A 21,287-nucleotide genomic window follows, 5' to 3' on the forward strand; every position below is an offset into this window, starting at 1 on the left:
TGGAAAATGTGACTGAGGCTGGCCTCCCGGGCACGCGACCCATATAGTCCCACAGGACCCTACAGGCACAAGGGCCTGCCAAGCTCAGTTGAATGTGGCCGCCATCCTGAAATTTCAAATACTTCTTGAACCAGGGGCCCTTCCTTTCCATGCTGCATTGGGCCCGAATGTTATGTAGCTGAATGTGACCACTGGTTATAAAAGGGAGGCATTTCTGAGGCACCAAGAGATGCATTCCTGGTGCAAGAAGAACCAGGCTTGACCTTGGAAATTGGCCCATGACCAGCTGCACCAACCTGGCCCCCATTTTCTCATCCACTAATATGTCTATTGGAAGTCTGGGGTCCCTAACTGAAAACATCCCTTGTTCTAAGTCTCGATGATTTGCTGGGTGGGTGAAAGTTACTCTCTTAAATGGTCAGGGAGGATTATACCACTATTTATTCCTGGGCCTACAGAAATGAGTCTGGGAGTAGCTCCTTCATCGAACCCAGTTCAGAGCAGGACTTTTCAATCTTGCTTTCATTACAGCTGCCTCTCCTCTTTTCCTCTTCCCCGCCCCCAAGGAAAAAAAAAAATTATATTCAAATTCAATTAACGAATTTGAATATAATTTAATTTCCACCTAACAAGAGAAATTCAATACTAAGAAATAAGATTTGGTTGGGCAGGGTTGAGTTTTGGAGGGCCACACATCACTGTGATATCTAAGATTTTTTGTCCCCTCTCCCCTCCCCTAAGACCTGATTTTTCCCCATGGGTCCTCACTGAGAATCCACTATTTGGAAAGAGGTATTAATATTTGAGTATCCCCAATCACCCACATTTATTCATTGAGTCCTTCTGACACGTGACCCCTCTTTTCTTGGTGTCATAAATGCAATTGTCCGAACTCATTCCTTTTACCGACCAAGTCCTAGGATCCTTGACATCTGCATGTTCTCCTCCAGGCAGGCCCAGCCCTCTCACAACTTCAATCTCATGAGCCACGAGGAAGGGAGGTAAATGTTGTGAGGGGGGATCAGCCTGGGGGACACTCCCTTCTGCTATACGGGGCCAAGCAGGGCTGGGCTGGCTGGTGTCCGCTTCCTCCTACACTGGTCACTCCTCTGGGTCTTGAATCTGCTGGATCCTCACCCCAGGAAGAAGGTAAAGGGTTCTCAGGGGTTGCAGATAAGCAGGCTTATTTTGGCATCTTTGAATACAGAGGTCCTACCTGGCTGAGCAGAATCTACTACTCATACCCCAACCATCCCAGATTCACAACTGCATTAAGATAACGGGCTCTTAATTTACTGCAAGGGGCCCTGTAATTCACGCCCTTACCTGCCATCATCTCATCCCCACAACACTGAGTCAGGAATGAAAACTTACAATACCATCAACCTGTTTTACAAATGAAAAAACTAGGTACCATACAAGGGAACTCCCATAAGGTTATCAACCGATTTCTCAATGGAAACTCTACAAACCAGAAGCAAATGGCACGAAATATTTAAAGTGATGAAAGAAAAGAAATTACAACCAAGAATACTCTACCCAGCAACTCGTTCAGAGTTGATGGAGAAATCAAAAACTTTACAGACAAGCAAAAGTTAAGAGAGTTTAGCACCAACAAACCAGCTTTACAACAAATACTAAAGGAACTTCTCTAGGCAAGCAACACAAGAGAAGGAAAAAAAACCTACAAAAAATAAACCCAAAACACTTAAGAAAATGGTAATAGGATCATACATATGGATCATCACCTTAAATGTAAATGGATTAAATGCACCAACCAAAAGAGACTGGTGGGATGGATACAAAACAAGACTCATATATATGCTGTCTAAAAGAGACCCACCGCAGACCTAGGGACACTTACAGATGAAAAGTAAGAGGATGGGAGAAGGTATTCCATGCAAATGGAAATCAGAAGAAAGCTGGACTAGCAATACTCATTATCAGACAAAATAGACTTTAATACAAATGAAAAAACTGGGTACCCAGAGAGATTGAGCATCTTGTCCAAAGTCACACAGACGAAATGGCAGGGTTGGGATTAGAACCCATGCCCCTCGGACTCTGGAGCTCTTTAGAACTCACCAAAATACCTCCCAGGATGGGAGATCCAGACACAATCAGCAACTCATTTCACACAATTTAGCCCTCAAAGAAATGTGAAAGGAAAATCAATTGAACCCGAGGTGACAAGTCACCTCTTTTTTTCTCTACCTCCCTCACACTTCTGAAGATTAATTTCCAGACTTTCATACCACATACCCAAGACAAGATTCTAAAAAACACCTGCCAATTTATGGGCTCTGGGGCTTCCTAGGTGCCGCAGTTGGCAAAGAATCCACCCAGCCCAGGTGGGATGCATGAGACAAGTGCTCGGGCCTGGTGCACTGGGAAAACCCAGGGAATCGGGTGGAGAGGGAGGTGGGAGGGGAGATCGGGATGGGGAATACGTGTAACTCTATGGCTGATTCATATCAATGTATGACAAAACCCACTGGAAAATAAATAAATAAATAAATAAATAAAAAGAAATTAAAAAAAAAAAAAAAGAATCCACCTGTCAATGCAGGAGACGCTGGAGACATGGGTTTGATCTCTGAGTGGGGAAGATCTCCTGGAGGAGGAAATGGCAACCCACTCCAGTATTCTTGCCTGGAAAAGCCCTTGGACAGAAGAGCCTGTGGGCTACAGTCCATAATGTCGCAAAGAGTCGGACATGACTTAAGTGACAGCAACAACAAATTAAGGACTCCCAACTAATTTTGTCACTGAGGACTGTCAATTCAAAATGATCTGCTTCTTTAAGGACGATCAGGGGTCCAGGAGTCACTGATCAGCCTACAGTAGATATCCACAGAGCAATTCCTGCTCTTTTTGGAGGAGGCAAGCAACGGGGATTCCCTGGTAGCTCAGCCTGTCAAGAATCCGCCTGCAACGCAGGAGACCTGGACTCAATCCCTGGGTTGGGAAGATACCCTGGAGAAGGGAAGGGCTACCCACTCCCAGTATTCTGGCGTGGAGAATTCCATGGACTATACAGTCCATGGAGTCGCAAACAGTCAGACGTGACTGAGAGACTTTCACTTTCGGGCTTCCTTGGTGACTCAGCGGTTAAGAATCCGCCTGCAACGCAGGAGACGCAGGTTCAATCCCTGGGTCAGGAATATCCTGTGGAGGAGGGAATGGAAACCCACTCCAGCATTTTTGCCTGGAGAATTCCATGAACAGAGAGGCCTGGCGGGCTATGACCCATAGGGTCGCAAAGAGTCGGACACGATCGAAGAGACTTAGACCAGCAGCAATGAAGAGGTGATCTCAGAATTCTGAGATGCTGTATCTGTTTAATTTTTATATTTTGGCCGTACCATGCAGCATGTGGGATCTTAGTTCCCCAGCCAGGGATCAAACCCATACCACCTGCAGTGAGAGCACAGAGTCTTAACCACTGGGCCACCAGGAAAGTCCTGTGAGATTCCATGTCTGTTTAAAAAAAAAATGTGTGGAGCTGAAATACCTCTACCACCTGCTGCAGCTCCCAGGGAAGAGAAAGCAAACACCATGCCATCTGAGTCTCAGATTGGGCTTTTTAATATCCCTCTGGTGAAAGACAGGAGGAAAAAGCCCTCAAAATCCTGGAGAGAAGCCATGTCAACAGGCACAGCCATCTTCTCTCCTTGAGCTGCGATTAATGAATTGATCCTGAAACCTCAAGACGCAAGAAAAAACTCCAAGTCACTTTCAGCACCAGATTTTTTCCTCAAAATACCTGGCCTAAACAGTCTTAGAATTTCCTGAAACACCCCAGTGGAGCGCACTCAAGCTCTGGGAGTCAACTTACTCTGCCTGTGACTACAAAGGGGCTCAGTGAAGGGCATGGGGGCCCAGCCTGGCAGTGTTTGCCTGGAATCCTAAATTCAGAAGCAGGGGCTTGACTTCTAGGAAGCCTAGAGATGGCTGGCCAACCAGCTTGGTCACTGATGTGGCGGTTCCAAAACATCGCTGGGATGAACTTCAAAAACATGACTTCGAGAGAAGTCAGACTCGAAATCACTGTATGATTCCATCCATTTATACAAAATGTCCAGGACAGGTAAATCCAGAGAGAAAACCAACTAGTGGTGCAGGGGTTGGGGGAGCCGGGGGAGGGTGCTGGGAGGAAACGGGGGTTCTTTACAGGGTGATGAAAATGTTCTGGTACTGGAATGGTTGCACAATGCTGGGAATGGACTGCATGCTGCTGAACTGTACACTTTCAGATGGTGAATTTTAACGTTTGGTGAACGTGAGGAACAACAACAACAACTTTAAAAAAGAAAGAAGAAGAAAAGGCAGTGCTAGCAGAATTTCCTGGCGCTAAACTGGTTAGAACACGGTGCTTCCAATGCAGGGAGCATGGGTTCCATCCCTGATCAGAGAACTAAGATCCCACAAGCCATGAAGCAAAAACTTAAAAAAATATAAAAAGAAAGAAAAAAGGCAGTGCTAGAAATCTCTACAGTCTCCATATTACAAGCCAAGGCCTGTAATTTAAGCTCCAATTCACTGGCCTTCGTTCAGCCATCCAGTGGTTCATTTACCTAAAAGAGACCACTGGGGTCTTTCAAATAGCTGCCAACATGCCTCCCAGTTAAGGTGACCAAAGGTCCTGCATCGCCCAGGGGTTCTCAGGACAGGCTGAACCACTACTCTGCACCCTGCCTCTCACTTCACCTCCCACCACCGATGCAAATCTTTGACGTGTCTGCAGCCTTGCTTGGATGGCCCCAAACGAGCCCAGAGCATGCTCTTTCCTCTTTGCCCCCTCCCACCACCCCCTCCTTGCCAGTTTCCTTCTGTCCCCATGGGTCTGCAAATTCCCCTCACCCATCATATCCTTGCTCAGCTGTCACCTCCTCCAAGAGGTGATCTCTGGCCTTCCCAGGGAAGAACTAATTCCTCCCAAACCTCTCTACACAGTGCAGAAATCAGTGGTGCATGGTCTGAAGCCAGATGGCCTCTGATCGGTCGCCTTTCCCCAGAGCATGACTTTGGTGCCTCAGTTTTCCCATCTGTGAAATGGGCACACTCGCAGTTTCTTCCTCATGAGGCTCTTGGGAAGATTAAATGAATCCACTTGTGACAAGGACCCAGGGCACCAAGAGACATGCATGCCCTTAGCAAGTGCTAGCTGTCATTACACATATTTCTCTGCTCTACTTGTCACAGGGATTGAAATTTACTAACATCTGCATCCCCAGCACTCAGAACTAAGCTCAAAACATGTTGGGTGCTTCATAGAGTGACCCACTGTCCCAGTTCACCCAGGATGGAGCAGTTTCCCCGGATACAGGAGTTTGGTACTTACACTGGGAAAGTCCCAGGCAAACTCGATATTCCCACATATATTTGGAGATGATACCTATGCATAAGGACACCAAAATCCATCTTGGATGGCATCCAGATTTGGAAGTAAACACAAATGGGAGGAACTAAACCTTAAGAGCTTCAACTTAGAATCTAACCAAAATAAAGCTTTTTAAATAGAAAGATGTTGAAAGACTGATGCTGGGAGAGAGGGAAGGCAAAAGAAGGGGGTGGCAGAGGATGAGATGTTTAGATAACATCACTGACTCAACGGACATGCATTTGCGCAAACTCCAAGAGATAGTGAAGGACAGGGGAGCCTGGTGGGCTGCAGTCCATGAGGTTGCAAAGAGTTGGACACGACTTAGCGACTGAACAACAACAGATAGGAAGATGTTACTAACAACAGACCTCAGTAACAGATGGCCCTTGCAGTTCAGTTCAAGGTAGCACGAGGATCTGGCCAAAGCATCAGCAAATATGCTCCAGAACTTGAATCGCTTAATTGGTCTGGAATCCTTTGTTTCCTCCAGAGTTCTTTGGAGAGAGTGATATTTCTTCTCAACAGGACACCCTGGGATGTCAAGGCGCAAGATCAAGATGTGGGCAGAAAGAACTTGAAAAGGGAAGTGTGCAAACACCAACAAGATAAAAACAGAAAGGAAAAAAAAAAAGCCAAACCCTCCAAACTTTAAGATTAGTTGATTTTTTTTCTCTTCAATGTAAGTTTCATCTTGGGGCTCTGGTGAAGGGGTGCACATGGATTCTGCCAACAACCACTCCCAGGTCTGGATGGGATTTCAGAAGAGAGTGAGGAGGGGGTGCTTCCCTCAGCTCCACCATCCATCCAAGATCTGGACTCTGAGCAGGCGCCTCGCTGCCACCAGCCGAAACTCAGTAATACCTGTCACTCCACATTCATCACCTGGTCCTTGGTGTGGCTCTGAAGCCACTTAATCTAACCCAGATGGTGCATCATGCATTCTCCAGAAAAGAGAGTCTTTTTTCATGGGTGTCAAGAAAATTCAGAGACTCTAACGACCTTTTACCCTGAGACACCATAAACGTCAGCAACTGCTGCTGACGTGCATGGACAGGAAGAGGGGGGACAGAGTTCACACTACTGCAGGCACCTCCACCCTCAATGCTTGTTTATAACCAGCAAGGATGGGAGGGGGGAGCTTGGCAGAAACCAGGGGCTGTAAGGAGCCTTGAGTGATTTTTTCCTTCCCAACTCCAATCCTTTCTGGTGAAACGACCGACAGGCAAGCAGGGTCCAAAAACAAAGGAGAAAGAGGACAGAGAGGTAACGCCTGATGCTGAGTAAATTCTCCCTGGGCAATTGCACAAGACACGAGGGCTTGACTGCCGACTCCGATCAGGAGCTGACCTGGTGGAGAAGCATGGCCACTGAGCTCAGAGATGTTAGAGGTGGATGTCTCTGCCCAGTACCTGATACCATCGCCTGTGGGGTTTTCAGAAACACCTGCATGGGTCCTGTTATTTACAAGCATGGCCAGGTACCACCCATCTCTAAGAGGTCAGTGGGGATGATATGGACCACAACCTGTATACCCAACAATGATTTAGGGAAAAGAGAAGATACGGAAGAATGTGAGCAGGTGCGGCACATAGAGGGGAACAGAAAGGGCCCAAAGAAAATTAAGACCATAGGACTTTTTTTTTTTTTTTTGACGATAGATTCTTAAGACAAGTTGAATATGTAAGAGCAAAAACCTGGAGGGCTTCCCTGCTGGCTCGGTGGTAAAGAATTCACCTACCAAATGCAGGAGACACAGGTTCGATCCCTGGTCCAGGAAGATCCCTCGTGCAGAACAACTAAACCCGTGGGCTGCAACTACCGAGCCTGTGTCTAGAGTCTGGGAGCCACAACTACTGAGCCCATGCCCCAACAGGAGAGGCCGCCGCAGCGAGAAGCCTGCACACCGCAACTGGAATAGCCCCTGCTCCCCACAATTAGAGAAAAGCCCGAGGAGCAAATGAAGACCCAGCACAGCCAAAAAAAAGAAAGAGTACAACCTGGGTTCAAAACCCAGCTCTGTCACTTCTAGACTGTGTGCACCTGTTTCATTTCTCCATGCCTCGGTCTCTTCATCAGGAAAATGGAATTATAATCAGACCCGCACCTTCACAGGGTTGCAAGTAGATGTGCTCAGAACACTGGACACTTGTGTCACTACGAAAGCATTAGATCTAACTACTTACAGGGAAGCGGAATCCAATCCAGGGCGGCGGGGTCGGGGTGGGGGGGTGGGGGGGGGGTCCCTTGCCCGCAGTGACACAGACCGGCAGAAGGCAGAACACAGATCCCTTCACACCACACTCGCCCCTTCTCAGACCACTACCTTCACGCCTTTACTTGTTCGTCCAAACCGCCTACAGTCTGATCCTCCCACCCTCACCCGCAATGGGGAGACAGAATAACACCCTGTAAAGCTGTCCACAACCTCATCACAGAACGCTCATTCTGGTGGCTCAGACAACAAAGAATCCATCTGCAATGCAGGAGACCTGGGTTCAGTCCCTGGGTCGGGAAGATCCCCTGGAGAAGGGAGTGGCTACCCACTCCAGTATTCTGGCCTGGAGAATCCCATGGACAGAGGAGGCTGCTGGGCTACAGTCCATAGGGGCCCAGAGTTGGACACGACTGAGCAACTCATACTTTCACTTTCAATTCCCAGAATATGTGGTTCTTTTTTTTTTTTTTTTTAATACTTATTTTTATCTTTTAAAGGTTTTTTTAAAATTTGGACTTTTTTTAAAGTTTCTACTTACTTTGATACAATATATTGTTCAGTCACATAAGTCGTGTCTGACTCTTTGCAACCCCATGGACTGCAGCATGCCAGGCTTCCCTGACCTTCACCATCTCCCAGAGCTTGCTCAAACTCACGTCCATCGAGTCGGGGATGCCATCCAATATAGTTTCTGTTTTATGTTTTGGGTTTTGGCCTGAAGGCATGTGGGATCTTAGCTCTCCAACCAGGCATCAAACCTGCACCCCCTGAATTGAAAGACGAAGTCTTAACCACAGGACCGTCAGGGAAATTCCAGAACATGTTGCTTTAAATGGCAAAAGGGACTTTGCAGCTGTGATGAGGTTAAGGCCCTTGAGAGGAGGAGATGATTCAGGTGGCCCCAAGACAACCACAGTGGTCCTTAGAAGAGGGGAGGCAGGAGGGCCTCAAAGAGAGAAGAGGCCCTATTGGCTTTGAAACTGCCTCAGGGAGCCATGGACCAAGACACACAGGTGGCTGCTAGTTGGTTTTTCCAGTAGTCATGTACAGATGAGAGAGCTGGACCATAAAGAAGGCTGAGAACAGAAGAATTGAGGCTTTTGAACTGCAGTGCTAGAGGATACTCTTGAGAGTCCCTTGGACAGAAGATCAAACAAGTCAGTCCTAAAGGAAATCAATCCTGAATCTTCATTGGAAGGACTGATGCTGAAGCTGATGCTCCAACACTTTGGCCACACGATGCAAAGAGCTGGCTCACTGGAAAAGACCCTGATGCGGGGAAAGATTGACGGTGGGAGGAGAAGCGGGTGACAGAGGTTGAGATGGTTGGATGGCATCACTGACTCAATGGACATGAATTTGAGAAAATTCTGGGTGATAGTGAAGGACAAGTGAGCCTGGTGTGCTGTAGTCCATGGGGTCCTAAAGAGTCAGACACGGCTAAGCAACCGAATAACAAAACAAAGAAGCTAGAAAGGGCCAGGAAACGGATTCTCTTTCACCGAGAGCCTCCTGGAGAGCAGCGCCTGGAGTCTCCCCCAGCGACACACATTGTGGACTCCTGACCTCCAGACTCTATGATGATAAACGTGTTATTTCAGCTACTGGGCTTGTAATCTCTTACAGTAGGCAAAGCAAACAAACCTGCCCACTCCTAGCTGGGTTGCCCAATTCTCACCAGCCCTGCAGACTCCCAAGGGGTCTCTCCCACTCCCACAACAGTGCCCCCCAGCAGAGACCTGAGCCCCTCAACCTCCCACCCTAGCCCCCAGGCATCTGTCCACCCACGCTCAGCTCAGAAGGAACCCTTCTCCGGGCTCAACCTCCACTTAAAGCCCAAGAGAGTGGCCACCCCACCACGCCCTGCCACACCCCAGGGATGCTGCTCCAGCAATGACCCCTTCTGCCAGCCCTGCCCTCTCAGCTGGCTCCCCTCCTGATCTCAGGCTTGCTTGTACTTGTGCTCAATGTGTCTGATTTTTCTGCGACCCCATGGACTGTAGCCCACCAGGCTCCTCTGTCCATGGAATTCTTCAGGCAAGAATACTGGAGTGGGTTGCCATGCCCTCCTCCAGGGGATCTTCCCGACTTAAGGATCAAACTCATGTCTCCGGCGTCTCCTGCATTGGCAGGCAGGTTCTTTAACACAAGTACCACCTGGGAAACCCCTCCTAATCTCTAAGTTTGTTCAAATTGTTCCTCGATAAAAAGTAAACACAGGGCTTCCCTGGCGGCTCGGTGGTAAAGAATCCACCTGCCGATGCAGGAGACACAGGTTCCATCCCTGAACCAGGGAGATCCCACCTGCCATGGAGCAAATAAGCCCGTGCACCCCAACTACCGATCCTGTGCTCTGGAGTCCGGAAGCCACAACTGATGAAGCCCTGCACCCTAAACAGGGCCTGGGCTCCTCAACAAGAGAAGCCACTGCAATGAGAAGCCTGCGCACAACTAGAGAATAGCCCCCGCTGTCCGAAACTAGACAAAGCCCGAGCAGAAACGAAGACCCGGCCCAGCCATAAATAAATAAATATTTTTAAATAAGAAAGATAAAAACAAAAGTCCCCTCTACCCCAGCCTGCATCCTCAGCCCCCCTGACTACGAGCTTCTCTTCCACGTCCTCAGATTCACCCCGGACCACCAATCTCCTTCCTCCCTCGGCCATGACCCCTCCAAGCCCACTTCCCCTTTCCTGTCCTCCTCTCCGAAGGCTGCTGGCACCTTCTCTTGAAGGACTTCCTCACTAGCCTGGCCTTGCACCTCCCTCTTCTTCCGGGTCAGCCCTTCCATGGAAGGACCCCAGGGACTTGGGGGTCTGCACACAACCCTGAGAGTCCCCTCAACTCCTCAACCCCACATCTGCCACCTTCACCTTTAGCAAAGAGCAAACTGTTTGAACAGAGAGCTGGCCTCTCCCCCAGGCCTGGTTGGGAGGTAAACTGAGTCTCACACAATGGAAGCACCTACCAAAATTTAACACGCAGGAGTCCTTTAACCCAGTGATTCCTCCTCAGGTATATGCATCGGAGCTGACGTCACACATCGAGGCAGTGACAGATGCTGAACACACAGGGGTACCCACTGCCCTGTTGCTAAAAACCACTTAACTGTACACCAGCAGGGAACTGGGTAGACCAGTCACGCTCCATCCACACAGGGGAATGGCATGCGACCATCAAGGCTGAACGGGGAACTTCACGTGTAGAAACACAGATATCCCTGCAATGTTAACAGACCACTGCGTGAAAAAAGCCCAAATGGTGTTTACCGTCTCAGGCCATCACAGGTGTACAAGGAAGAAGGATACACACATTTCCTTATAAAATAGGCATGAAATGTCTCCAAATGGATACGCAAGGAAGTGATACAGTAACCAGAAATTCTCTGGCAGTGCAGAGGTTAGGACTCAGCGCTTTCACCGAACCACCCAACCTAAAGGTGGGGGAGGAGAAAAAGAAACAGATAACAGTGGCTGCCTGTAAAAGGAGGACGGAGGTACACTGAGGAATGCTTTTCACTCTTAGACTCGGTCTTTTGTATACTGAGCCATAGCAATACTACATAGTCAAAAAATTAAGAAATTATTTAAGTTAAATATAATTATAACATAATAAATTTGTAGTTCTATGATCTATTCTTTAGAATTGGTATTAATTATAACATACTTATAATTAAATGCTTTACAATTAAATTAAATTTAAAATATAATAAACTTTTTTTTTTTTTTTTTAAATAAGGACAAAGAGCCCTTTCCGAAAACCCCATATCTGCTCTTCCCAGGTTGGTCTCTCACATCCTCCCACTTCTGGGTGAAATGACATCATCAGTCCCTGGTCCCATGACTGGTGTTTCAAGCCCATCAGCTGGCCTTCGGCCCCTCCCTAAGGGTTTGCAGACAGATTTTCAAGTTACTGATTACTTCTCTTTGGTCAGAAGACATGAACACCACCACTTCCTCTATCTCAGTCCCAAATCTGTCCTGACAACATCCTATTGGCCACAGTAAAACTCTGCTCTTTGCGTTTTGCACTGTGGTCTATTTTTCATGCAGGAAGTTCTAAAAGCTGAGGGAGGATGTGGGATTGTGAGCCGGGTGGCAGAGGCCCTCCCTCATGGGCCTTAAGGAGCCCATTTGAGGAGGGAAAGTGAACCAGCCTGGGAAGACATGGAAGCAAACACAAAGGGGGAAACTGAGCCCAGATTCTAAGGCAAGCAGAAGGTCTAAGAGAAGGATGCAGGCAAGGGAAACAGAAGGGGGATGCAGAGGCAGGCACACCTGTGTTCCATGGGGAAGTGACAGAGGTTGGCCAGGAGGGTGGGGACAGGTTACAGGGGCCTTTTCTCCATCAAGATCCCGGCCCTGGGACTTCCTGGCAGTCCAATGGTTAGGTGAAGTCACTCAGTCGTGTGTGTCCGACTCTCTGCGACCCCATGAACACCAGGCTCCTCCGTCCATGGGATTTTCTAGGCAAGAGTACTGGAGTGGGTTGCCATTTCCTTCTCCAGGGAATCTTCCCAACCCAGGGATCGAACCCAGGTCTCCCGCATTGTAGACAGACGCTTTACCGTCTGAGCCACTAGGGAAGTCCAACAGTTAAGACTCCACGATTTCACTGCAGGGGATGTGGGTTCAATCCCTGGTCAGGGAACTAAGATCCCCCACATGTTGCACAAACAAAATAAAACAAACAAAAAAAGCCTGGTCCAGGCGAGGCAGGGACGGGGCCGGATCTTTCAGGGAGGGAACCCCGCCCCCCAAGCAGGTTCTGTTTCATTAACCAGCAGCCGAAAAGCGACTTGAAAAACCCCCTCCAAGTTTTCAACTCCTGCCAAGGATAATTCAGATTCTAAAAATAAGCCTCAAAACCTAGAATATCAGGAGAAAGCAGCCACAGCAAAAGCCACCCAACAAGTCCTAGTCAGTATAAACACACATCAAAGGCCCAACGGCCCATAGCCAAGGGCTTCTCTCCCCAGATCACAGAATCAACAGGACAAAAACTCCAGGCTCATAACTCCTGGTATTGCTATCGTCTGACCAAGGCCCTTTTTTTCAATATCCCTCCCCCAAAAGTCTCTTAATCATTTTCTAAAATGATCCCCTGTTTCTCTCTGCCTCCTTAAGAGTCTGCAAAAAAAGAGAGAGAGAGAGCTAGAAAAATGCTCACCTCGGAGTCTTGTGGTCCTGTGACACCCCAGGCTGCGGACAGCCCCCATCCCGTCCCCTCATTTGCTGTTTCAAGGCTTCTGAGGGCGCCCTGTGTAAAGTAAGAGCTCCTAGCTTCCCTGGAAGCCTCCCATAAGGAAAGTCAACAAGCTGGGCATTTGTCTTGATGATAACTATCTGCGTTACTTGGGAGGCTCCTATTTGCTTATTTCCTCAATTCTGGCCATATTCCAGATGACTGTGGGTTTTATAACTGTCATGTCTTTGAGAATTATAAAACAGTGTTTCCTTCAGCAAGACTTCAGGTGAGGACAGGGTGGTAAACATTAACCTCCTGCAGTCTTTTCAGCCTTCCCCTGGCCTATCCATAACAATCCCAGCACTGGATGATGTACGCCTTCCTCATACGTCCTAATTGCTTCCTGTCTGCAAATTAGATTCTGTTTCCCTAACTGGCCCGCATCACACCCCTCTGGGGAAGGGCTGTGATCCTTGTTTCTCTGAATTCTCCCTCCACAGAGCTTTGGGGAAAGCGACGCACAGACTACCTCCTAGCCAGAGATTTCATGCGCATAGATGGCATATATGTCCCAAATGTGATGCGGCAATCTATAGCGTAAGCTCGAAGAGTTTATTGGCAGGGTGTAGTTTTTCCAGTTTGACATACAGCCCTGTATAAGTTTGGGGGGGTTCCCAGGTAGCTAAAGTGGTAAAGAATCCACCTGCTAACACAGGAGACGTGGGTTCAATCCCAGAGTTGGGAAGATCTCTGGAGAAGGAAATGGCCACCCACCCTAGTAATCTTGCCTGGGAAATCCCATAGACAGAGAAGCCTGGTGGGCTACAGTCCCTGGGGTCACAAAGAGTCGGACACCAACTTAGCAACTGAACAACAACAACTGTGTAAGTTTTAGGTGTACAACATAATGATTTCCCTTACACACATCATGAAATGATCACAAGCAGTTTAGTGAACAGCCATCCTCTCGTAGTCTCAACACTAAAGAAACAGAAAAAAATTCTTTGCATGAGAACTCTGATTTACTCTCTTAATAAGTTTCATGAATAATGTATAGTATGTTCATTATCTTTATTATGAACTTACATTCTGATTACTTACTTAGAGAACTAGAGAAGTATGTATTTTTATGTTTTTTACTTTTTTTAACTTTTTATTTTATATTGGAGCATAGCTGATTGACAATATTGTGGCAGCTTCAGGTGGGCAGCAAAGGAATTCAGCCACACAGATGCATGTACCCCTTCCTCCCCAGACTCCCCTGCCATCCAGGCCACCACGTAACATTCAGCAGAGGAGTGTGTATTTTTTAAATAGAGAAGAAAAGACAAATTTCCTTAAAGAATTCCAAATGACAGGTGTAGAAGCGCCCTCCCTCTAAGTGAAAGGGAAGTCTCTTCTGTCGTGTCCAACTCTTTGTGACCCCAAGGGCTGTAGCCTACCAGGTTCCTCCGTCCATGGGATTTTCCAGACCAGAGTACTGGAAAGGGTTGCCATTTCCTTCTCCAGGGGATTTTCCTGACCCAGGGATCGAATCCTGGTCTTCTGCATTGCAGGCAGATTCTTTACCGTTTGAGCTACAGGGAAGTCTCTTCTCCCTCTAAGAGGCAGAGCTTACTCTTGACCCTTCATCTCCTGGATGAGGCCTTCTGTGATAGCTCAGTTGGTAAAGAGTCCACCTGCAATGCAGGAGACTCCGGTTCAATTCCTGGGTCGGGAAGATCTGCTGGAGAAGGGGTAGGCTACTCACTCCAGTATTCTTGGGCTTCCCTGGTGGCTCAGCTGGTAAAAAATCCGCCTACAATGCGGGAGACCTGGGTTTGATCCCTGGGTTGGGAAGATCCCCTGGAGAAGGGAAAGGCTAGTGGTCTATGAAAAGAGAAAAAGAGGAACTCTGCTACGGGGAAACCTGTCAAACACCACCAGCGATGTCATCTGAGTATCATGTTGTACCCCCTGATGTGATGTGATGTGAAGTGAAGAGCCCTTCATTTCGGTGGCCTTCTCCCCGCAAACCAGTAACCCCAGTAGAATCACAAGACAAACATCAGACCAACCCAATGTGAGGGAAATTCTACAAAATCTTTGCCCATTACTGCTTAGAAACAGCCATGAAAAACAAGGGAAGATTGACAAACCAGAGGAGACAGGAGGAGACTTGGTGATGGTGTGATTAAATGTAGTGTGGTCCCCTGGATAGGGTCTGGGAACAGAAAAAGGGACATTAGCAGAAACTTCAAACAATGTCTGGAGGGTGAGCAACGGTGAAGTGCCAGAGCTAGTTTCCTAGTTTCACAAATGTCCTGTGGTGATGATGTAAGATGTTCACAGATGAGGGAAGACATTCACAGCGGGGAAACTAGGTGAGGGGTGGATGAAAAACTCCTTGCACTAACTGCTACATTCTGGCAAATCTAAAATTAAACTATCAGATGGAGGTTTCCCTGGTGGCTCACTGGCTAAGACTCCAGAGAGGGCCCAAGGTCAGGGAACTAGATCTCGCATGCAATAACCAAGATCCCGCACAGCCAAATAAATAAATATTAAAAAAAAAAAAAAAAAAAACACCTTTAAGATGAACTGGAGCAGGGCAGGCCTTACTCAAAAGCATACAAGTTCAGTTTTTAAAGACAAAACAGGGCTTCCGTGGTAATCCAGTGGTTAAGAATCTGAATGCCAATGCTAGGGGACAGAGGTTCAATACCTGGTCCAGGTAGATCCCACGTTCCTCAGGACAACTAAGTTCTTACGCCACAACTACAGAAGCCTGCATGCCTGCCTAGAGCCCATGCTCCACAGCAAGAGAAGCCACCGCAATGAGAAGCCCACGTACGCAACTAAAGAGTTGTTGGCTACTCCCAATGGCTGCAACTAGAGAAAAGTCTGCCCAGCAACGAATACCCAGCGCAGCCAAAAGCAATAAATGAGTCTTTTTTTCAATTAAAAAAAAAAAAATCAAGCTGCCATCAAAAAGAAGTTTAAGGTTTAATTTACCTTTTTTTTTTTTTAAAAAGAAAGTTTCCTTTTTTTTCCCCCTCAAGTATTTTGGTTAAATGGGAAGGATTAAGTGGAGACTGGGGTGATGATCAGGGTTTCTAGTATTTCTCTCTGACCGATTACCAGATAGGTACACAGGTAGATAGATAGACGATTACCAACTACCAGATAGATACACAGGTAGACAGGCAAACGGATAGATACATAGATACCTCCATTTTAAGTGAATAAGCCTTAAAGTTTAACGAATCTCCTCCCAGCTTTTGCACACTGATGCCTGGCCACAAATAGGTGATAAACTATATATATGTATCTCACCATAAATAGGTTAAGTGGCCACAGGTAGGTGATAAACTCTTTTAAAAATACATCCTCCTGCTTTGTATAGAACAGTTTTCTGGATTTAGGTATTAGATCAACACACAAAAGGGCAAGGCCTTCAGAGAGAAGATAAGGCAGCTTTTTCACCACCAACTTAATCTCTAAAATCAGTTCTTTCAGGAAGAGAAAGAGGAAGATTATTCAATTCCATTCCCTGCCCCCACAGTCCAGGCCCCAGAAAAGAATCTTGCTTGGAGAGAATACAGGCATTAGAGAAATGACCCCAGGGAAAAAGACATTCCTGCGCTAAAAAGGACACACACACATGCAAATTGTCGGGCCTCCTAAGAAAATAGCCTAGTTTGTACACAAGGTGGAGAACCAGCCGAGGAGGTCAAAGAGAGCTGGTCTTTCACGGTCTCTGGAGAAAACTATTCTCCACAATCCATTAGGAGGAAGAATTTAGACAAAAAGGGAAACTGGGATCTCCAACTCTCTTCAGGAGAGGAAGTGAGAAATTACACTAAGGTTCTTAGGCCAGTGAACCCCAAATAAATTCAGTCTACCTCCATTAAAAATACAGGAGCTCACAGGCAAGGATTTCAGAGACATGTTTTCACAGTCCATCTTCCGAATTCAGTTTCTTTCACCAGGCAGAGGTATAGTGACCACAATCTGAGAGTCAGGTTCAAATATGGCTTAAGTACAAATTACAGTGATTTGTGGAATGGAAAATGCTTCCACTGGGGAGCTGGGCTGCGCCCCCAGAATCAAAGGGAAACAATTCCCCCCCTGGATTCCTGGTGAAACCACATCCCCAGTTTCCACATGAATGACGGTTTTTGATGAAACAGCACAATGAGAACATTAATAGGACTGCATCAGGAGACAAAATTATACGTACCCTGATTACAACTTCATAAAAAAAACAGGCACCGTGACAAGAGGCCGCCAAATAAGGAAAACTGATGCTAGCTGTTTCATTCACAGGCTGAGATTATACCGGATACTCTTCGTTATCTTTCATGCTTTTTGTTATATTGTTATTTTTTACGTAAGTTTAAAAAATACCAATGCAGCCTTTCTGAATAATCTCCCTGGACTCAAGGATAGGGTGAGTCAATGCTAAGCTCTTACATTTACACCAGGAACACTGTCAATTCTAAAATTCCATGAGAGGAAATTCCCTGGCAGTCCAGTGGTCAGGATTTCCTCCTTGCTTTCACTGCAGGGGGCATGGGTTAGATCTCCCAAAATAAATAAATTTTTTAAAGAAGAAAAGAAAAAAACCCCATGAGCTAAGTAGCTTAAATTCTTCACCATTATTTTCCCTGACATTAACACTCACAAAGAAGAAAGTGCCTCTGACTTTTCAGATCTTGGTGAATTAACTTCCTACCTACTAGGTAAACAGGGAATTGCCACTGAGACACCCATGATATTTACTTTCTTCTGTCCAGGCCCTAAGTCTTATGAAAGTACACACAGTTCTTCTACAGAAATAATCTGCAGTCAAAAGACAACTTCATTGGCTACAAAAGTGTTATCCCAAACACCCGGAGCTCCAGTGCAGGAGCAAACAATAAGATGAAATTGTGAGGACCCAGGAAAGTATCACTTAGAGCTCAAACAACCCCGATCAGTAAACACCAGTTCAGAACCGGGCATGGTTGGGCAACAACCAACCAACCACGGGGAACAGGCACCAAAGACAGGGACGCAGGTACTGAAGTACAGCAGAGTCAAGGAAGGCTATTTGCTTGGTGAGACGGACCACCTTGCCCAAAGAGCTATTCTCGTTGCAGTAAAAGCACAGATAGAAGACAGGTCACAGTGTCAAGACTCTAGGACTTCGAGTCATGGAACTCATTTTTTCCCACCATCACTGTAGCTGGGGTGGATTCATTTTCAGTGGGAGAATTTTAAGTCCTTGATGGGCATACTCCCATTCTCAGAGTGGCACCATAGCACTGCCAGTCATGGGTAAAAGCAAGGAAGCATGCTCTGTCTATCTCTTTGAAAATGAACTTGGGCTGGAAATGCCTTCCGGTTCCTTTGCCCTCAGGGGCTTCCCTTTTACTGTCCTCAACTATGGGCTAGCCTGCACCTCCTCCAAAGCTTTGCTGAGCTTCTTCTGCTCATTTGGAATACATGTACCTTCTGTGATGTGTATACTCAGGTCTCTGCTTTTCTATGAAATTTTCCCTGACTCATAGCCCACTCCTTTCCATTTCTTTCAATCCTTTCAGAGTCAAGGGCATGGCTGAGCACTGACTATCCACCTGTGTTTTTTTCCATTTTCCACCTGCAGCATAAACCCCTCAGAACCTAGAACCATTTCTTCTGTGTCCTTTACAAAGCTAGAGTCGCATTTTATTTCCCCACAACCATCCAGTAAAAGCGACTAAAGGAACAAAGGAAAGTTTACTCACCAGATAGTGAAATGACTTCAACCTAGTATTTAGAGACTTAAGAAATTGATCCTCTATCTCAGATCAATCACTGAGACACTTAATCCACAAAAACATTACAATGAGGGTACTTTCACAAATGTGAATAAAAGCATCTATTATTCATGCCTTCAAGTAACAGGAAAGAGGGAAGATGGGCCCCTCCATCGTAGATCTACAAAAGATGTTTCTTGGAGAGTCTGGGGAACCTTTAAACCCCAGTGCAAGGACTGGTTGAGAGGTAAGCCAGGAGCAGCATGGGTGTTATTCTATCCAGGTAGAGTAAGTCACCTGTTTGCAGGCCTCCGAGTCAACTTCAATAAAACCAAACACGCTGGTGGAGTCCCCAATACCAGCTCAAGCTGGACAGGGCGTCCAGGTGAGTCTCATGGTAAGAGTCAAACAGAGATGGCTGGGGGTGAGGGGTGGGGGTGTTAAGAAGATAAGGGAGGCAGTCAAGCTCACAGTAATGCAAACCACATCTTTTCTTAAAAGGGCCCCAGAGGAACTGCAGGGCCAACCTGCGTTCCAGACAGCCCTTGAACCAGCACCAGCTCACCCAGCCAAGGGTTTATTCCCCTTGGGAAGACGGGTGGGCAAGTCTTACCCTGATGCGCTAAGATGGGAAGGCCCTTTGCCTTCCAGAAACTAGATTTCCCAGCCACCAAAGCTCAGTCCCACATGCAATGACATCAGCCGCACTTATCCGAAGCACAAAAGCCACCAGAAAACTAATCAAAGACCAGCTGGCCTGATCCCTGGAATGCACAGTCGGTCCAGAATACCCAATTTCCCCATCACCTCCTCTCCTGACCTTGATGAAGGGTTTCTGGCACAACAATGACCCCACTGCCCAGATCACAGTGACCTGGAAACCAAAGAGAAAGAGGCCACCTGCCTAGCTGGGCGTGGAGGGCCAATGTCCACCTCGAAGGCCTGTACCACTGGCATGTATCTGGCAGCGGCAGTGGACGGGGTCCCGGCCCACCCCTGCACTCACAGGGTGCCTACCTTACCCGCCCCCCCACCCCGCCCCAAGCCGCGCGAGGGGTCTAGCCAGGGCCCTGGCTCCGTTTGCTCTGTGTCCCGAATTTTCATCTCTCGGGGGCTCCCTAGACCCGCCGGTGTCCGCTGAGAGTGGTCCTGAATACTGTGGGGAACCCCCTGGAGCGGGGGGTGGCGGGGAAAAACAGATATCGTGAACCCCAGAAATCGAATTTCTGGGACCGGCGTCGGAAATCTGTTGGGCTTTTTTTGTTTGGTTGGTTGGTTTTGTTTCTGAATCGCCGATAATCGGCGATAATGAGTGTGGAAACTTGAACTTTAAGAGAGCAGCCACCAGAGCGAGACGAGACTTTCTTGAAAAGCCTCGAGGTGTCCTCTCCCGGGGAGGAGGCCCCCGCGAGCAACACTGGGCTCACTTTCAGGTGGGGGCGGGACGACCCCACGGCGCGCGATCCGCAGGCGATCGGCTCACTTCGGGGAGCAGAAACGGGACCCAGCCTGGACTGCGGCGGGAACAAGAGCCAAGGGGCTAGGAGCCCGGCCTCGCCAGCCCCGCGCGGAAGATCGCAGCGGGACTCCGGCGCCCTCTAACCACTTCGAACCCCGGGGACCCGCCAGGGTTCCGGGACACCGCCACCACTCCCGCGGAGTCCGGAGCGGGTGCTCGCTCCGCACGGACCCCTCTCTCCACCCACCACCCGCTCGAAGCTCCACGGATCAACGCCCCGGTCGCTGTCCCCTCCCCATCGGCGACCCCAGCCCGCGCCACCGCCGCCCGCCAGCGCGCCCCTCACTCACCGCCGCGCGCGCCGCCAGTAGAGCCGGGAGGTCTGAGCAGACGGAGCTGGCTGGCGGACTGGCTGGAAGGCGGCGGGGAGGGGCGCCCGAAGGCAGGGGGCGGGGCGCTCCGGCTCCCTCTTCCGGCTTGACCCCGCCTCTACGCGCCGCCTGGACCCGATCCTCGCCACTCGCGGGGGGCCGCCTCCCCCAAGCTAGAAACCCCACCAGGGACCTGCGACCCTCTGGCTTCTGCCCTTCCCCTCCACCGCTCCGATCTCCCGCTACCCTCGGAACACCCCTTGGCGACACCCCCAGACCCCGCTCACTCCCTGGAACCCCCCAGTTTCAGCCCAGACCCCACTCTCCCCAGGGAGAGTGTCTCCCCTTTCGGGTTCTGCTCCCCGCCACATGCCCCCACAACCTTTAACTCCCCTCCTGATTTCCATTCCCTCTCTGCTCTCCCCTGCTCCCCTGGGTCCCCATCTTCGGCATTTGTTCTCCTTCCCTGTTCTCAGAGAATGCTGATCACCTCCAGAACCCTTGCCAAGGCATCCAGCGCTCCTTGCCCTCCGGCAGTCGGCCCTTTTCTCCCCAAACCTCAATTCTGTGCATTCAGATGCATCCAAGCAACCCCAGAAAACCGTGTGCCTTTAGGCATGTGCCCACTTTCTCTGGTCTCAGTCTCCTGTCTGTAAAATGGGCATAACAGTACCCCTCTCATAAGATCTACAGGGGTTTAGCTGAACCAATGCAGGCAAAGCGTTTAGCACAGATTGTGTTAAAGCAAACCTGTCCTAGCTGCTAACTATTGGGTTGGCCAAAAAGTTCATTCAGGTTTTCCATAAGAGGAAACAGACAATCCCGAATGAACTTTTTGGCCAACCCAATACTTTGTATGCCCCCAGGGTGTCCCGTGGCCCCTAGGTACTTTCTCACTCAATCACTG

At 48.3% G+C, this 21,287-nt stretch overlaps 1 protein-coding gene across 1 annotated transcript in view; it reads right to left on the bottom strand.

Moving 5' to 3' along the window:
• Positions 1–20,466, bottom strand: part of LITAF (lipopolysaccharide induced TNF factor) — a 34,453-nt gene extending 13,987 nt beyond the window's left edge. Inside the window, exon 1 of the mRNA XM_061152843.1 lies at positions 20,360–20,466. The gene's annotated coding sequence lies outside the window, so the exon portion shown is untranslated. The remainder of the gene's footprint in view (positions 1–20,359) is intronic.
• Between the last annotated feature and the right edge of the window lie 821 nt (positions 20,467–21,287).

The sequence above is a fragment of the Dama dama genome, chromosome 10 (assembly GCF_033118175.1).
Source record: "Dama dama isolate Ldn47 chromosome 10, ASM3311817v1, whole genome shotgun sequence".
NCBI lineage: Eukaryota > Metazoa > Chordata > Mammalia > Artiodactyla > Cervidae > Dama > Dama dama.